Source organism: Oncorhynchus masou, chromosome 6, assembly GCF_036934945.1.
Source record: "Oncorhynchus masou masou isolate Uvic2021 chromosome 6, UVic_Omas_1.1, whole genome shotgun sequence".
Taxonomy (NCBI): Eukaryota; Metazoa; Chordata; class Actinopteri; order Salmoniformes; family Salmonidae; genus Oncorhynchus; species Oncorhynchus masou.
Genome location: NC_088217.1, coordinates 29,368,494 through 29,388,671, shown reverse-complemented (window position 1 = coordinate 29,388,671; position 20,178 = coordinate 29,368,494). Strand labels below are relative to the sequence as shown.

The 20,178-nt window shown below is 39.3% G+C and overlaps 1 non-coding gene across 1 annotated transcript; it reads right to left on the bottom strand.

Annotated features, from left to right (window-relative positions):
- Positions 1–15,681: 15,681 nt before the first annotated feature.
- trnar-ucu (transfer RNA arginine (anticodon UCU)) lies at positions 15,682–15,771 on the bottom strand. The gene is given in 2 exon segments: positions 15,682–15,717; positions 15,735–15,771. It is a non-coding gene; the product is annotated as a tRNA-Arg (tRNA).
- Positions 15,772–20,178: the final 4,407 nt, after the last annotated feature.

Sequence of the window (20,178 nt, the reverse complement as noted above, 5' to 3'; positions counted from 1 at the left end):
AATCACCATATTCTTATCGGCAGACTCAGTAGCCTCGGTTTTTCTGATGACTGCCTTGCCTGGTTCACCAACTACTTTGCAGACAGAGTCCAGTGTGTCAAATCGGAGGGCATGTTGTCCGGTCCTCTGGCAGTCTCTATGGGGATACCACAGGGTTCAATTCTCGGGCCGACTCTTTCCTCTGTATATATCAATGATGTTGCTCTTGCTGCGGGCGATTCCCTGATCCACCTCTAATGCAGACGACACCATTCTGTATACTTCTGGCCCTTCCTTGGACACTCTACTATCTAACCTCCAAACGAGCTTCAATGCCATACAACACTCCTTCTGTGGCTTCCAACTGCCCTTAAATGCTAGTAAAAGAAAAATGCATGCATTTCAACCGTTCGCTGCATGCACCCGCACGCCCGACTAGCATCACCACCCTGGATGGTTCCAACCTAGAATATGTGGACATCTATAAGTACCTAGGTGTCTGGCTAGATTGTAAACTATCCTTCCAGACTCATATCAAGCATCTCCAATCCAAAATAAAATCTAGAGTTGGCTTTTTATTTCGCAACGATGCCTCCTTCACTCACGCCGCCAAACATACCCTAGTAAAACTGACTATCCTACGATCCTCGACTTCGGCGATGTTATCTACAAAATAGCTTCCAACACTCTACTCAGCAAACTAGATGCAGTTTATCACAGTGTCATCCGTTTTGTTACTAAAGCACCTTATACCACCCAACACTGCGACCTGTATGCTCTAGTCGGCTGGCCCTCGCTACATATTCGTCGCCAGACCCACTGGCTCCAGGTCATCTACAAGTCCATGCTAGGTAAATCTCCGCCTTATCTCAGTTTACTGGTCACGATGGCAACACCCACCCTAGCACGCACTCCAGCAGGTGTATCTCACTGATCATCCCTAAAGCCAACACCTCATTTGGCCGCCTTTCCTTCCAGTTCTCTGCTGCCTGTGACTGGAACGAATTGCAAAGATCACTGAAGTTGGAGACTTTTATCTCCCTCACCAACTTTAAACATCTGCTATCTGAGCAGCTAACCAAACGCTGCAGCTGTACATAGTCCAACTGTAAATAACCCACCCAATTTACCTACCTCATCCCCATACTGTTTTTATTTATTTACTTTTCTGCTCTTTTGCACAACAGTATCTCTACTTGCACATGTTCATCAGATCACTTATCACTCCAGTGTTAATCTGCTAAATTGCAATTATTCACCTACCTCCTCATGCCTTTTGCACACAATGTACAGTGCCTTGCGAAAGTATTCGGCCCCCTTGAACTTTGCGACCTTTTGGCACATTTCAGGCTTCAAACATAAAGATATAAAACTGATAGAGACATACCCCAAGCGACTTACAGCTGTAATCGCAGCAAAAGGTGGCGCTACAAAGTATTAACTTAAGGGGGCTGAATAATTTTGCATGCCCAATTTTTCAGTTTTTGATTTGTTAAAAAAGTTTGAAATATCCAATAAATGTCGTTCCACTTCATGATTGTGTCCCACTTGTTGTTGATTCTTCACAAAAAATATAGTTTTATATCTTTATGTTTGAAGCCTGAAATGTGGCAAAAGGTCGCAAAGTTCAAGGGGGCCGAATACTTTCGCAAGGCACTGTATATAGACTCTTTTTTTTCTACTGTGTTATTGACTTGTTTATTGTTTACTCCATGTGTAACTCTGTGTTGTTGTCTGCTCACACTGCTATGCTTTATCTTGGCCAGGTCGCAGTTGTAAATGAGAACTTGTTCTCAACTAGCCTACCTGGTTAAGTAAACGTGAAACAAATATAATTGGAGGTGTACCTGTGGACGTATTTCAAGGCCTACCTTCAAACTCAGTGCCTCTTTGCTTGACATCATGGGAAAATCAAAAGAAATCAGCCAAGACCTCAGAAAAACAATTGTAGACCTCTACAAGCAATTTCCAAATGCCTGAAGGTACCATGTTCATCTGTACAAACAATAGTAAGCAAGTATAAACACCATGGGACCACGCAGCCGTCATATCGCTCAGGAAGGAGGCGCGTTCTGTCCTTATGAACGTACTTTGTTGCGAAAAGCAAAAATATAAATGTTTGGCCACAATGACCATCATTATGTTTGGAGTTGAAGTGGATGTTGAAGTTGTAAGTTTACATACACCTTAGCCAAGTAGATTTAAACTCAGTTTTTCACAATTCCTGACATTTAATCATCCTAGTCAAAATTCCCTGTCTGAGGTCAGTTAGGATCACCACTTTATTTTAAGAATGTGAAATGTCAGAATAATAGTGGAGAGAATTATTTATTTCAGCTTTTATTTCTTTCATCACATTCCCAGTGGGTCAAAAGTTTACATGCACTTAATTAGTATTTGGTAGCATTGCCTTTAAATTGTTTAACTTGGGTCAAACGTTTCAGACGTTCCAGAAGCTTTCCACAATAAATTGGGTGAATTTTGGCCCATTCCTCCTGACAGAGCTGGTGTAACTGAGTCAGGTTTGTAGGCCTCCTTGCTCGCATACACGTTTCAGTTCTTCCCACAAATTGTCTATGGGATTGAGGTCAGGGCTTTGCGATGGCCACTCCAGTACCTTGATTTTGTTGTCCTTAAGCCATTTTGCCACAACTTTGGAAGTATGCTTGGGGTCATTGTCCATTTGGAAGACCCATATGCAACCAAGCTTTAACTTCCTGACTGATATATTGAGATGTTGGTTCAATATATCCACATAATTTACCTACCTCATGATGCCATCTATTTTGTGAAGTGTACCAGTCCCTCCTGCGGCAAAGCACCCCCACAACATGATGCTGCCACCCCCATGCTTCACAGTTGGGATGGTGTTTTTTGGCTTGCAAGCATACCCCGTTTTCCTCCAAACATAACGATGGTCATTTTGGTCAAACAGTTCTATTTTTGTTTCATCAGACCAGAGGAAATTTCTCCAAAAAGTGTGATCTTTGTCCCCATGTGCAGTTGCAACCCCTAGTCTGGATTGTTTATGGTGGTTTTGGAGCAGTGGCTTCTTCCTTGCTGAGCGGCCTTTCAGATTATGTCGACATAGGACTCGTTTTACTGTGGATATAGTTACTTTTGTACCTGTTTCCTCCAGCATCTTCCCAAGGTACTGTACTCTATACCATCTACTGCATCTTGCCATCTTGACGTAATAAATGTATCACTAGCCACTTTAAACAATGCCACTTTCATATGTTTACATACACTAGATTACTCATCTCATATGTATATATTATACTCTATATCATCTACTGCATCTTGCCTATGCCGTTCTATACATCACTCATTCATATATTTTTTTATGTACATATTCTTATTCATTCCTTTACACTTGTGTGTATAAGGTAGTTGTGAAATTGTTAGGTTAGATTACTCGTTGGATATTATTGCACTGTCGGAACTAGAAACACAAGTATTTCGCTACACTCGCATTAATATCTGCTAACCATGTGTATGTGACAAATAAAATTTGATTTGATTTTAGGTCCTTTGCTGTTGTTCTGGGATTGATTTGCACTTTTCACACCAAAGTACGTTCATCTCTAGGAGACAGAACGCGTCTCCTTCCTGAGCGGTATGACGGCTGAGCGGTCCCATGGTGTTTATACTTGCGTACTATTGTTTGTACAGATGAACGTGGTACCTTCAGAAGTTTGGAAATTGACCCCAAGGACGAACCAGACTTGTGGAGGTCTACAATTTTTTTCTGAGGTCTTGGCTGATTTCTTTTGATTTTCCCATGATGTCAAGCAAAGAGACACTGCGTTTGAAAGTCGGCCTTGAAATATATCCACAGGTACACCTCCAATTGACTCAAATTATTTTAATTAGCCTATCAGAAACTTCTAAAGCCATGACATCATTTTCTGGAATTTTCCAAGCTGTTTAAAGGCACAGTCAACTTAGTGTATGTAAACTTCTGACCAACTGGAATTGTGACACAGGGAATTGTAAGTGAAATAATCTACTTGCCAGAACTCCAGTTTGTTAACAGGAAATTTGAAAATTAGTTTTAATGACTCCAACCTAAGTGTATGTAAATCTCAGACTTCAACTTTATATATACACTACCATTCAAAAGTTTGGGTTCACTTAGAAATGTCCTTGTTTTTTAAAGAAAAGCAATTTTTTTGTCCATTAAAATAACATCAAATTGATCAGAAATACAGTGAAGACATTGTTCATGTTGTAAATAGCTATTGGAGCAGGGAAACGGCTGATCGAGGCAGAGTTGCAAAGAAAAAGCCATATCTCAGACTGGCCAATAAAAAGAAAGGATTAAGATGGGCAAAAGAACACAGACACTGGACAGAGGAACTCTGCCTAGAAGGCCAGCCTCGCCTATTCACTGTTGACGTTGAGACTGGTGTTTTGCGGGTACTATTTAATGAAGCTTCCAGTTGAGGACTTGAGGCATCAGTTGCTCAAACTAGACACTCTAATGTACTTATGCTCTTGTTCAGTTGTGCACCGGGGCCTCCCACTCCCCTTTCTATTCTGGTTAGAGCCAGTTTGCGCTCTTCTGTTAAGGGAGTAGTACACAGCTTCGTATGAGATCTTCAGTTTCTTGGCAATTTCTCGCATGAAATAGCCTTCATTTCTCAGAACAAGAATAGACTGACAAGTTTCAGAAGAAAGTTATTTGTTTCTTGCCATTTTGAGCCTGTAATCGAACCCATAAATGCTGATGCTCCAGAACCTCAACTAGTCTAAAGAATGCCAGTTTTATTGCTTCTTTAATTGGCGGTAGCCTAGTGGTTAGAGCATTGGACTAGTAACCAGAAGGTCACTGAGCTGACAAGGTGCAAATCTGTTGTTCTGCCCCTGAATAAGCAGTTAACCCACTGTTCCTAGGCTGTCATTGAAAATAAGAATTTGTTCTTAACTGACTTGCCTAGTTTAAAAAAATCAGAACAACAGTTTTCAGAAGTGCTAACATAATTGCAAAAGGATTTTAAAATTATAAACTTGGATTAGCTAAAACAATGTGCCATTGGAACACAGGAGTGATAGTTGCTGATCATGGGCCCCTGTACTCCTATGTAGATATTCAATTTTTTTCTTTAAAATCAGCCGTTTCCAGCTACAATAGTCATTTACAACATTGTATTTCTGATCAATTTGATGTTACTTTAATGGACAAAAAAAAAATGCTTTTCTTTCAAAAACACAGACATTTCTAAGTGGCCCTAAACTTTTGAACTGTAGTTTATATATCCTAGTAGTATCAAATTGGAAATATCAAGAAACATTTTCACTTATTTTTACTCATACTGAAAACCAACAGTTACATCAAAGTTTTTTTTTAAATGTCCCCGAGAGCAACACATTCTCTTGGTCAGATATTCCCTGGCTTGGTGAGACACGATTGGTTTCCATCCACCAGAGCCTGTTCACCGGGGAATGTTAAATATCCCCTTTCCTTTGTCACCTTTACGGCTCTTATTTATTTGTCTGCTTTATTATAATGGTGTTGGGGACATAGGCATCAGTAAGGTAGATGGGCCGTAACTCGTAACTCACCAAGGGACCATCAATCTGGGTAAGTTGACTCCCTGTATTGCTTACAACTGTTACTGTCATATTAAAGCAGCACGTTATCAAAATCAATGAGGATTTAACTGCACTCCAGTTAAGCAGGTGATTGGTGCCATTTAAAGCAAAGAGGTACGAGGAGACTATGGATAAACACAAACAACAACTCCAAACACACAACTTAAGGGTCACTTGATTGTCATTGTTAATAAAACTGTCACCTAAATCAATAAAAATAAATTGTATGATGCCATACACTTAGAAAAACGGTTCTGGATATATCCAAAAAGGTTATATTGTTTGCTTCATATATGGCACCCCTGAAGGTTCTATGTAGAACCCTTTTGTATGGTTATTTGATCAGAACCCCAGGGGTTATTCTTCACTGAACCAAAATTGGTTCCTTGGATTTAATATAGGATTCTATATGGAGCCAATTTTGGGTTCTATATAGAACCTTTAGGGGTGTCATATGAAGCAGGCATAGAACTGTTTTTGGTTATATCCAGAACCTTTCTTTCTAAGAGTGTGTGTTTGGTAATAGAGAATCATTTGGAATACCCTCTAAATAAATAAATAAAATTTCTCTGATTCAAGTAGCTGAATTTATTCTTGAAATCAATGCCTCGATAAAATATCCCTTGGATTTTAACTAGTGATATGAAATCCCTGTCAGTGTGTTAGATTATGACATGGCTCACTCACTCAGCACCATACTATGCTTCCAGGCAGGTGTTGTCCATGGCACTGTCCATTTAGATGGAGTAAAAGATCCCTCTCTCCCTCTTGCTCTCTCTCCCACTCTCTCAGCACCACTCCATACTCTCACACAGGTTGGCATGTTTGAATGAAGCAAGCTTGCACCAATCATCCTCTCTCCACAGCCCAGGCAACAGCCACGGCAGCACTAGCTCAACTTCAGCAGTGCTCACTGACCTCTCCTCTCTCCTCTCCTGGCGGTGACAGTCATCTGCCAGCACCAATTCATCCCTCCGGCGCTTCCAGGGTCGAGAGATGAACAAATAACAATGCCTTCCGCTCCTCTGCAGTAAAATGAGAAGCCACCAGGCGCTGCATAATTTCCTAAGGCATTGTCAGGGGTAGTGAGGAGGTAATGCGCTACGGGGAGATGCATCCCTGTCAAGTGGGGCTCACTACATTACAGCCCTGACCTCCCCATGTGATCGTTCCGTTCTTAAATACCAAGGTGATTGGTATGTAGTTCATCATGAGGTGAGCAGATATGATGCAGATGAAGGCCCGGGACGTGGTTATAACTCTTCATGTAGCAAACACAGGAAAACACATGAACCTATGACCTGATGTTTTCTGAGGGCCTGAATTCAGGGATTCACTTTACATACAACGTAATGTGTCAAACATGATTTTATATTTCAACACTGTAATTCAGAAATCACTGAATTCCATCCTCCCCTAATGTTTGAGAGGAGAGAACAACCGCTACAGTAAAATCATGTTACTATGTGTAGAAGGTACAAGAACACAGTCAAGAGGAAGGATAACAAATTGTTAAGAAAATGTTCAACACCTTTAAAGACAATGGGTTAACACTCTTTAACCTGAACTCTAAAATATTAGTGTGTGAGAGAGAGAGAGAGAGAGAGAGAGAGAGAGAGAGAGAGAGAGAGAGAGAGAGAGAGAAAATGTTGAGGTCAGAGTCAGAGAGGCGTGTCCACTGCTTCGAAATGCTACTACTTGTATCAGCTCACCAAGCAGTTAGGGTGTTTGGTTCAGTTGTCTGGCTGTGCTTGTCTCCACAGTGTTTGAAGGGGTTTCAGCATGCATTGATTCATTACATAACAGCATTATCACTTGACCTATGGGTCACTTCACCTGAGTGCCAAGGTTGAACAGGCTCACCAAGACCCATAGCTCACCACTGCGCCAAGGCTCACCAATGCACTTAGCAGGTTTATCAAGACACCAGACTTATGTGATCTTATTTGTTTATTAGACAGACAAGGGAAAATGCTATCAAAGAAGATAAACCAAAAACGGGAACACCAATTTCCCAGTAAACTCAACTGCATGAGTAGGCTATGGACTGCTGGATGAGGTGCATGGAATCACTGAGACATCATGCACATTTATGATCCAATTTTAAACAAAGTTAATGACTAGTAATTAATCATTTCATGAATTACAATGAGCTAAAAATGAGTTCAAACAAAAAAAAGGTATTATCCTCCAACCGAGGGAGTTGTGTATGTTGGCAAGATGCAGGTCAGTTTTAGAGGTATGCAGTGCTGAGTTAATTAAACAGAAAGGGAAGGATGAGGAAGGAAGGACACTTTTTTGTTCCCTACTCCAGATGCAGGCTATTACAAATACATGCTGTTTCCTGTGTGTCTCTGTGAGGCAGCTCCACTATCGACTGTGAGTAAATTAATATTCAGACGGTAAAAAAAAAGCTACCCGTAGATGTATTAATCGAGCTCCGGGTGGGAGAAACAGTAGCGGGGAGGCAGGTGAACCCTGGATGACCCCAGGAGCTGTCACACAGACATATCTGCTTATTATGCAAATGTAAGGAGTGAGCTATTGATCCCAGCCTGTAGGATACCATTAGCCTGCCCAGCTGGGACCAGGGATATGTCTCAGTGTTGTACCCATGCACACTGCATATTGCTGATCATTTGCAAATGTATATCAAATCTGCATGAAACAGCCTCCAGACACTCAATGCAAACAGACCATATCCCATGATGGTGACACTGGGAGTAGGGGTGATGATGATGAAGATGATGATGATGATGATGATAATGGCGATGAGGATATTGATAATGATTGTAATTCTACAATAACAATTTTCCAAGCAGTAAACACATTTTAATCATGTTTATTGATTATTAATTTCCGTTTCTGCAATGGTAATCAGGAATAGGGATCAAGTGTTATATATAAAAATATATTTAAAAAATAAAGGAGGCTACATACTGTATCTTAATTGGGTTCTCTACAGATATTTATTGTATTCTCTCTAGCAGTCAAACACACAGGATTTGACCACAAGCAGAACACAAATGCTAACACACTCAAATAAGTTTACAGAGGAGACAACACAGCTGGATGAAGAGAGGCACAGGCATGGCAATTCATTTACACTTGCCTGATTATTTTTCACCATCCAGGCCGCTCCACAACTGAACCACATCTTCCAGAGTTGCTCTTGCACTTGATCCCTACGGAAAACACACACATCATAGGGTTACAGCAATTCAGCTATCAATCATAGGAATCACAGTGTGATCGGAAACAGACCCTGATCTGTTTATTATGAAGACTTATCTCTATTTGCACACGTTCTCTATCCATCTTTATCTAGCTACCATTTTCCATATCACCCAATCACATCAATCAATAATGAGAGTATACTGTGGTACTGCCTTGATGAAAAACTAACAGTAGCCAAAGAAAACAAAAGGAAGAATGGTGACAAAAGATATGTATATATAAGATACATTATTTCTTCATACATTGTTGGTTGAATTTTAAGCTTTCCGACTGGACAAAAACTTGTTGAATCTATATTGTTTCCATGTCATTTCAACCCAAAATCTAACTTTCCCAAGTACAAATTCAGAGATCAATTAACACTGATGCTAGTGAATAGACACATTAGAAACACTCAAGTGTCAATGGCGTATACCGAATGCCCCTGTCTCTAGCCTACTACAAAGCCTGATACCTGCTCTATGTGAGTGAAGACAGTCATGGCATCGAAACACCATAATTAAGGTAAGTGGCTTACATAAAGAAGCTCTGTATATTTGTGAATTATTATGAGTATTAATAGACTGCTGGATATTTACAAATGAATGACTGTTATAAATGCACCATTCTGTTGGAGCATGACATATTATTTGAAAAAGATCAAACATTCAGAAAAAAATACGTTTCTCAAAACCTAAGAAGACAAATAATGATTAACCATATATTTTGACATTATTTTTTAAAGGTTAAGCATAGTAGTAGCATGCTTTATCTCTATTTTCTGTTTTAATTTGTCTCTAAACGACATAGCAAACGAACAACAGCCAAAATTGACCACATTAATCTGTCCACGTATAACCAAATTAATCCAATTTAAGATTTAGGCTACAGAAATGTGTGCTCATGATGAATTTTCAAGGTTTCTGTTCAGAATGTATGGAAGTCAGGAATTCCTATTATCAAAACGTGTTGACAACGTTCTGCAAAACTGAGAATGTTTAATGTCTTTTGCTAAATAGTTTGTTAATATAGCTATCTTCATTTAATTGTGTTGCTAGGTCTCCTTCGATTTGAGGATAGATCTAGTGTTTTCAGTAAAAACTGAGATTTTGATTGCTGTTTTTTCCTCCGATAAAATGTTCTTTATTTTTGTGATTACAGTTTGGAAAGGTAGACCTATATTATAAATCTTAATTAAGAAATATTTCTGGCAAGCATGACATAATAAATATGTGCCGAGTCTTGTACTGCAATATATCGTAAATGGCACAGAGGCACAAGGCACATTCGAATGGTTCTCAAAACTAACTTTGAAAACATAAATGGTATAAATCCTAGATGTGCAGGGTATATTTTAAATGTTTTATGAATGTGCACCTCACAAAAAAAATATAAACACCACCAAAATATAATTTTGATCTTCCTTATCCTTACCATTCGAGCCCACCCGCATCATGCAGCTTGCGCAATTATCATTAGTCCACAATGAAGTCACTGGTCCACTATGGATTATAAATGGATTTTTCCGAGTTGATATACTTCCTTTCAATATTAGATATTCTAACAGAGCAAATACAAAGTTGAATCCTGTTGTTTTCCAGATCATGAAAAACTTCCACAAAAGTTTTTACTAACTTAGGCCGTCATTGTAAAGAATAATTTATTCTTATTAACTGACTTGCCAAGTTAAATGAAGGTTAAATTAAAAATGTAAAAATGTATTCGATCCTCAACTAGGGTAGGGTGCCATTGCAAGGACAAACCTAAGGACCCATCTAAGCAGGCTACGTCATCACAGGTCGGTGGATCAAATTACTTCTGAAATGTAGGAGAAAAAATAATAATAACAAAAAAATAAATTCAAAAACCTTCTGAAATGTAGGCTGGGGTTGTGATTGAAGTCAGGCGCTTGACAGGCCAGTCTGTTTCAGGTAAACCTATGGAGGCGATAAGAAACCAACAGCTCTGGTTGTTTTTTATGTTTAAAAGTATATTTTAAACGAGGAGCTCTAAATCATGCATTGACGTCAATGGGTAGCCTAATGTGTGAAAATTCGAGTTACACACGTGCGTGCTCTAAGTTCTCTAACATAGTGGTCTCGTATAGGCTAACTAATTGGGTCAACTGTGCCCCATTACTATCAAATGAGCTGCTGTAATAAGACACTTGGTCAGAGCAATCACGATAGAAATCACATTTTGGAGCCATGTTGTCCAACTGCAGGCTAAACCCAGTTCTAAGAGAGTTTAAGGGTCATTGTAAGGTCTTCAATAAACAATTGGCAGAGGTATATTTTTATTTTATTTAACTTGGCAAGTCAGTTAAGAACAGTCTTAATTACAATGATGGAAGACGCTGGGCCAATTGTGACTCCCAATCACGGCCGGTTGTGATACAGCGTGAAATTGAACCAGGGTTTGTAGGGAGGTCTTTAGCACTGAGGTGCAGTGCCTTAGACCGCTGCGCCACTCAGGAGCCGAAATATATAAAGAGAGAGGACAAAGGTACATGCTTTCAAGTAGTGTGACATGTTTGTCTAAACAGTGATAAAATGTGAAGGCTTGGTGTTGTAAAAAGATGTTATTCAATAGCCTATAAATGGCATTACATTTTAGTAATGAATTTAGAGAAAATCGTAAGAGCCATAGTAGAGAGAGAGGGGGGTCACAAAGGACAGAATAAATGGATGGAGGAAGAGATAAAGAGTGAGGTTGAGGTAGCAAAGAAATGGGAGATAAAATAAAGAGTTGGAGAGACAATTGAGAGAAAAAAAGAGAGCACAGGTGATAGAGGAAAGAAAAAAGGAGAAGATAAAGAAGAGTGAGCTGGACCCAGAAAGAGAGATGGCTCTGTGTGCACGGGCCAATCCTATCATTTATCAGAGCCCTGGAAGATCTACCATCAGAGCACCTCTGAGTGATGTTGCTCACTTGCCTCTGCCTCCATCATACCAAACCTCAGTGGGCTATGACTGCAGTTTCTCGAGCTGGGTCAATTTTCATAAAGAATCTCGGAGTGCTGATCTAGGGTCAGTTTTACATTTTAGATCATAATAAATAAGAGGGGGGACCTGATCCCCATGAAGGCTAATAGAAAGCGCAGTAACAGGTCAGTAACATGAACATTTCAACAACTTTGGTAGTCAGTCAGCAAGGAATTATTAGAATACAGATTTCATTATGTAGGCTAAATAAGGATGTACACCTTCAAAGCACTCAAAAGCAAATGTAACATTAGGTAAAGGGTGTCAAAATGGTTATGCCACATTTGGCCAAGCACAAGATGTATGGACGTTTTATATCACCCATCATCACTTTTCTTATACATTGTTTTTGAAGCATCTATGTAGGTCTCATGATGGGTTATGGTGGTTTCATTAATCCCAAGAAGTTAAACATTAATTTAAACGATCCTTTATAAAAATGTTGATACAATGGAAATGTTAATTTCAAGCTGAACAAAGATAAAGGCGTTTCCTTCATATTCCCAATGTGTTCTCTATTACAGATGTCTTGCGGGTAACATCTTGAAAAAGATCTAAAAGCAGCTAAACGAGCTAAGCAGCAAAGCAGATAAACTATTGGCACGATTATTGGACGGGATAATAGGCAACATGGTAAACCCTTTCAATTAAATCCCATGGAAAAATGTGTTCGACACTGTACAAGGTCAATGCAATCGTAATGCATGCAGAATGGCATACGATGATTATTGTCTGATTATTGACCTCGCCCTTCTGGTAATAAATATGCCTGCATCTACGTGAGTAGGCCTACAGGCGGTTCTGTGAGATATTAGGACTGAGAAAATAATAAAATATATTAGGCTAGTGCAACTTGAGAGATATGATTTGGTAAAATTAGCATATCAACTCCCTACAATCTCAGAGCCTATATAATGACTAACATCTAAATAACGTAATTATGAAACTGGCCATTCAAAAAAACAAAAATTATCCTACTTTATTAACAACACACCAAAAAAGATAACACATCATCTTTAGCCAGTTCTATAACTGCCTACAAAGAAGTAGGCTACATTTAATTGACACAGCAAGTTCTGGTCTTGAAATGAATTTCCGATCATTTCTCGGTAGGTTTCATCACTTTTATCAGCAGTCCTTCTGCTACAGAATTCAGTGAGCATCATGATTAAAGGAAAAAAGCAATTAGCCTAATTCAATTCAAAATTAACTACTTTCGAGGTTTAAGTGCAGCCAACAAAACATGTTTTAAAGTTGGGCTAGATCTATATTAACTTGTGCAACCGTGCAATATTTTTCCGTCTCTTAAATGAAGGTAAACACGGTAAATGACTGCTGGCAAGTTAATGTCGGCCATAAAAAAAATGTGGATTATGGTGGAAAACAAAAATTGACTAGTCACTATTGATTTCCGCATTATGCTGACATGTTTTGGGGGAAACATGGGAGAAAAGGGAGAACGGTAGTGAGTGGGGAGACATCTGGTACGTTCAGAATCTGAAAGTGGCTAACATTTGTCAGATATTGCTTGAAAAATAAACAATTAAAGGGCAAAACAACGATATCAGAACGGCATAGCCTGCACGTTTAAAAAAACACGTTAAGAAAAGACAAATGTAAGAAAATAGGTTTCTGCTGCATCGGAATGAATTAAATTAAATTCAGGCAAAAGTGGGGATAATGTTATTAACAGTTTTACAGACCATTTCAAAGATTTATTTTTTCACTCGTTGCAAATTCACTTTCACTAGAAACATCAAATTGCATGTTTACTGGTGTTTACAGCTCTTCACTTACTCCTCGACTACATTGCTTTCCTTGGGTGATTGGAATTTGCTCCCCATTTCAACTTCGACCTTTTAACCCCTGACTCGCCTTGGGCTGACTCGGTCACCGGGTTGGAGAGGCAACACTCAGTTGACAAAATATTCAAAAAATTCTCTCAATCGATTACCAACAAACCACTCCAACTCCACTTATCTGTCACAGGATATACTGCAAATTGAAATCGGCCTGGCCTGAAGTTGAAAAAGTTATGTTATTTTGTAGAATAGGAACTTGCACATTTAACAATGATGCGTGACCCTTTTTTTACTGACTTTGAAATTCAGGGTGTTCATTTATTTTTGTATAAGATTGAAAACATGATAAATCATAAAGATTATTATTATTAACATATTCATAAAATAATGTTTGTTTATAAATTAAACTATATTATTATCATGACAATTGTATGTTGTTGTAATGTGTAATTAATATGAGCAGGTATATTATTCATATTAATTTTATTAGCCTTAGTTCACCTGGTGATCCTTGGCAGTAAGTGCAGGGACACATATCAATATACTTTTAATGAATTGACTCGAACTTTAGTTTGTTAATGGACAAATCACTTTGTATAAGGGCTGGTCCCGCTATTTACAGAACCACGAGCTTGGGTCTGAAACAATCGATGCTAGCGAAATAGAAGAATAATGAGCACCCGGTTACATTAAGATCATTGATGGTATAGGCCTATACTTTGTATTTATCGTTTAGGGAGGGCACTTCACTTGGAGAGATCCGTTATTTTAACGTGACCGTCATAACACAAGGCTGCCGAAATAAAGGTAAGAGAGCTCCCTTACAGTTTATCCTCAATGTTGTGTAACATAGTAGATATAACAGGCCTGCATGCCTGATTCATGTAGACGACAAATTCAAATGAATGATTCTTTCCATCTGAACAGCCTATGCAGAAACAAAGGGCCCATAATACTGGGCTATTCAAACTCTTCTCGTTCTTTGTCTACCATATTGTAGCATATCATGCTACCTAATGTAAAGTAATCTATCAATCTAAATGAAGTGGGACGGATTTTAGTAAAATATAATAGCCTATGTTTAGTTGTGAGACCACAGCCAGCGTACAGAGGCTTCAATCTAGAGCGAGCTGATGTTGCAAGTCTGTGGGAGAGTGAAACGTTGTTTTCAGTCTGATTGAACGCAAACATGCAGCTTCTCTCTGCCAGAAGTTAACGTCTCTGCAGTATAAAATATCAGCATTCAAACGCATAATTGCCTAATCCGTATTTAAGTGTTTTTCCTTGTTATAACCACAAAATTCTATCGGAAATAAGAATATAACCAAATGTCACCTCAAGAACAATGCGGGCAGTATTTGTTAATACATGACGGCATACCTGTTTATGTTCTGGTATTGATACTACTCAGTAGTAAACCTCTGTTAAATACCGGATGAACTACACTGGGAATTCCTAGTGGGATATAAGCTATCCAGCCAATGCTTTCTATTTATGGAGATTCTATCCGAGATTGGGGGCATCATTGCTTGTGTTCAATGTCTGCTGTTCATAGCGGAATTATTCTGTTGATGGTGTGTTTTTTCATCAACCTACTAAAGAAGTTCTATGTTTCATGGTGAATGATGGGTTTTCGTTGCACTTCTCTGTTCCGACACTGTATGCCTGGAAGCCTTTCCAGCACCAGCCGCCAGTCCACACCCACTACGCCACGTGCACTGTTACGCAGGCCTTCAGGCTGCGTAATCTTGAACGAGCACGTCGAGAGCAACAAGCAGTTCGCAAACAACTTTTGCCAGCACAGTATTTTAACACGTTTCAAGATTGTATGGATAGTAAAGGGTCGCCTATTTGGATATTGACTATGACAGCTACCCGACATCTGACGTTAATAAAAGTATGCAACTTTTGGTGAATCTTCCTTTAATTTCGGCGATAGATTATGCTACCTTGTGTGTAGATAGAGCCTTTCAGCTTATCAATGGAGGTGAATATTCGGGCTATTATTATAGTTGAGGTTAAGCACATTTTGCGTATTCGCAAATGCTCATGTTTCACTGTTAGTCTATACTCATGTTTCACTATCAACAGATAAAAAAAGTCGACTCCGGTGGGACTCGAACCCACAACCTTTGAATCACCACGATCTTTTACCTAGAAGTCCAATGCGCTATCCATTGCGCCACGGAGCCGCTGACGTTTTAGAGAAGTAGTTTCAAATACGACCATTCGCCATGAAACATGCCCATCTTTTCACCTTCACGTTGTCCTGTCAATGTTAGGGAAGTTATGAAATAGGCTGCACACGGTTTGAAGAAAAATCTTTCAAAAATACATCAAACGCTTTTATTTTTGGGAGGTTTCAAAATAGATGACCCAAGCTGTAGCCTACAATAACTCAACATTTTTTTGGTCACATATTATTAAATAAAGGTAAAATAAAAAAAATAGGCTACATAGGCACATTATAAACTCAACACAACCGTCACATCACTCCAGCACAGTCACAGTACCATCTCTTACATATTAGAAAATTGATGGTCTTTCGGTACAATATTGTACTGGCGGTTAGAGTCCGTCGAGGACATTTCTGGTAGCGAAAACCAATCATATCCCTGATCCTACCAAGAAGCTACGAATAATTGCCCTCACCAACCAAACAGAGTTCGCACCGCTACCAAGACGTTACCATGAATTGGCCAATGAGAACAGAGCTGTTGAACACTACTGATGACCGCTGGCCTTGGCGCGGTTCATGACGCTTCCACATAAAATTGGCTTATCAGAGTAAAAGTAGATAGATATTTGGTTGAGTGAGGTTCCCATTTATTGCATGATATAACATACATAGTTTCCATGCAAAATATTACCTTAGAAAGGATGCAGAGACGTGTATTCCATGTTGTTCTAGTGAGGCGGAAAGAACCGTATGCTCTCCTCTCACCTGTGCTATACTTGTATACATACATACCCAGGCTACATACAGTCAGGTACAAATTATTGGCACCCTTGATAAAGATGAGCAAAAAAGACTATGAAATAAACAATTCAAATACTGAGCTATGAGCTATGAAGAAGGGTACATTTAGTAGGCCTAAATCTTGTTTACCCCAGTTTTAGAGAAAGGGCTTAATCTATAAATGTAATACCATGATCCCATCGAAAACGTAATGTTGGCTAAGTTATTTTGATTGTAAATCAAGGAAGTAATTGAAGACAACATAATTGGAGGAAGATGTGAGAATGACACATATACTCTAATTTGTTTTTTAATCAGTGCACAGCACACACTCAGGAAAATTAAATAGTTTATACAATGGCACATTCAAAGACTGACATTAACTGATCAGAATGTAATTACAGCATTCAGCTAAGGGGTTTTGTGCTCAGAGTAAATTAAGAGGAAGGGGAGAATACTGTTGACTAATACATCAATGAAAAATGATGCTGTATAAGCTTGAAAAATAGAGGATCAGCCGTGGACAGGTGTGGAGTTCATAAACACCACAGAGGGACAAACAATTGAACACAAATAATTACAATTTTGTATAATTACCTTAAAATGGAGAGAGACTGATTGTTGGCTCCAATCAGAATGCCCAGCCCGTAAGGAACAGAGGACAAGGAGCTGTCTGAAGGACAGCCAAGCATAGATGTGGAGAATGGACAGAGGCCCAGCCGGGCACAGGTGTGGAGGTCACAGACAGAGACCCAGCCAGGCACAGGTGTGGAGGTCATAAACTCTCAGTTCAATTCCATTACACGTAAGAGTCATTGGACGAAGGCGTATTCTGTACGGGAAGTTGTTAAGAGCCCCGAAGTTCGGTCTGAACATTAACACACACCGCTTGCAGTACGGTTTTGTAAGCATAAGGACCTTATCTTTCAAATACAAAACAAAAAACAAACGGTTAAATTGATACACACCTTTATGGGGTTAGTCTTACCACAGGGCCATATCTCCATGTTACAGCATGTGTTTGCCAGTGGCGACCCGTCATTCAGGGCAGGTGGGGGGCAGAGCAAATAAAAACATTTAAGAAATAAAGTGCTTTCTGTGGTGGTGGGGCAAGCCAGCAGAAAATATGGAGCATTGCGCCGTGATTGGCTCAGTGTTCTGTCAATCATGGGGACACTACGTCACCACCAAGTCAAAGGGTAGAGCTCGAAAATTTAAACCCCTTGGGTGCTGCCATAGAGCTACATGAGAAGTGCCCATCCAAGAAAGCTTAAGGTCATTGGCCAAAGATAAAATGACATCAAATCACGTTATATCTACAGTAGCTTTCTTACTTTCAAAATCTTAGCGAGCAGTCATCATCATGAATCAAGTCGACAATCTACTGGCAAATCCTTTTTAATCCTAGTCATATGAAGATAAATAATTAAGTGAAATTATAAATAAAATGTATCGGTGCTCATCGGCCATAAACATTACACAACAAGTTGGATATCACAAATTCAACAATTAGTGGTTTGAAATGAATCAGTGGCTAACTGCAAGCATTGCAAAGCAATCATTAGCCTGCTATTCAGTGGAGTGGTTGTGTGGTCCCAAATCTTAGATTAAGGGTATATTTTCCTTGTTTAAAATGATTGACATTCCACATTGGCCATACTGTCAATGAAGCATGATTTGTGCCGCGCTCAAAAAAACTGTTAACTCGGAACTGCAAAACCTGACTTTAGTGAGTTAAAAACAACTGGGAACTTGGAAAAAACGAGCTACGACTGGGAAAATACGTTTGAACTTTAATCCAACTCGGGAATTGTAAATTGGGAACTCGGGCCTCTTTCTAGAGCTACGACTTGAAGATCACTGATGTCATCATGATTCAAACTTTTTTTAAAATTCAAGTTCCCAGTTGTCTTGAAAGCACCATGAATCCAGAGAATGCCAGACTTTGATGACAAAATTTGCCCACGAAGGACCGCCGCACCACCTTCCTGTTCAAGTGACCACAGCACAACAACGTGAGTCCAAAAATGTATTGTACTGTATGCTGCTGCATAAACTATGTAATATGCCAGGGAGATATGTATACTGTAGCTAAGAAAGTAATACTAAGTATATGTTGTGTAGTAAGCTGTTAGTAGCCCATGTGCCTCACCCTAACAATTTGGTCTATTTTCACCACTTAATTTCGCCTACTGTTCTGACTTGGTGGTGCACATGTAGCCTATAACCTGTTTTTGGAAATGTAATCATCGAATATTGTAAGAGCTTCCATTGTCTGCTTATATCCCCCTTTATTTATCCTATGGTTCTGACTTGGTGTACAGGAAGAACACTGTAAGAACAGCCCATGTTCTAAATTCTGTCGCTGTACATTTCAAAAGTGCTGAACAAATAGTTATATTGACTACTTACATCCAAGCTCGATCATTAATGTCTTAATCAAAATTACGGATTGCCTCTTATCCGCTCGTAGTCCCCTTATGCCATAGTTTGTACATCTCAATTGTCAGCAGAAACCGCGTTTGTTTAAGTAAGTCAGTCAGCTGTATCACAACTGAGAATCGATTCATGTTTAGATGGAGTGTTTGGTTCTTTTGGCTTCCAGAGCCAATTCACCTTTAAACAGAACATCCAAGATACTTGGACTATAAAGGAGTAATGTTAGGCTCCTTTAGTCTATTATTTGGCTATCTCTCAAAAGTAGGAGTAAAACTAGCAGTAACAGTACGTAGTATGAAATGTGGTATGTCAACATGTAGATAAAGTGAGCAGTACATACAGTGCCTTGCGAAAGTATTCGGCCCCCTTGAACTTTGCGACCTTTTGCCACATTTCAGGCTTCAAACATAAAGATATAAAACTGTATTTTTTTGTGAAGAATCAACAACAAGTGGGACACAATCATGAAGTGGAATGACATTTATTGGATATTTCAAACTTTTTTAACATATTCAAAAACTGAAAAATTGGGCGTGCAAAATTATTCAGCCCCCTTAAGTTAATACTTTGTAGCGCCACCTTTTGCTGCGATTACAGCTGTAAGTCGCTTGGGGTATGTCTCTATCAGTTTTGCACATCGAGAGACTGACATTTTTTCTCATTCCTCCTTGCAAAACAGCTCAAGCTCAGTGAGGTTGGATGGAGAGCATTTGTGAACAGCAGTTTTCAGTTCTTTCCACAGATTCTCGATTGGATTCAGGTCTGGACTTTGACTTGGCCATTCTAACACCTGGATATGTTTATTTTTGAACCATTCCATTGTAGATTTTGCTTTATGTTTTGGATCATTGTCTTGTTGGAAGACAAATCTCCGTCCCAGTCTCAGGTCTTTTGCAGACTCCATCAGGTTTTCTTCCAGAATGGTCCTGTATTTGGCTCCATCCATCTTCCCATCAATTTTAACCATCTTCCCTGTCCCTGCTGAAGAAAAGCAGGCCCAAACCATGATGCTGCCACCACCATGTTTGACAGTGGAGATGGTGTGTTCAGGGTGATGAGCTGTGTTGCTTTTACACCAAACATAACATTTTGCATTGTTGCCAAAAAGTTCAATTTTGGTTTCATCTGACCAGAGCACCTTCTTCCACATGTTTGGTGTGTCTCCCAGGTGGCTTGTGGCAAACTTTAAACAACACTTTTT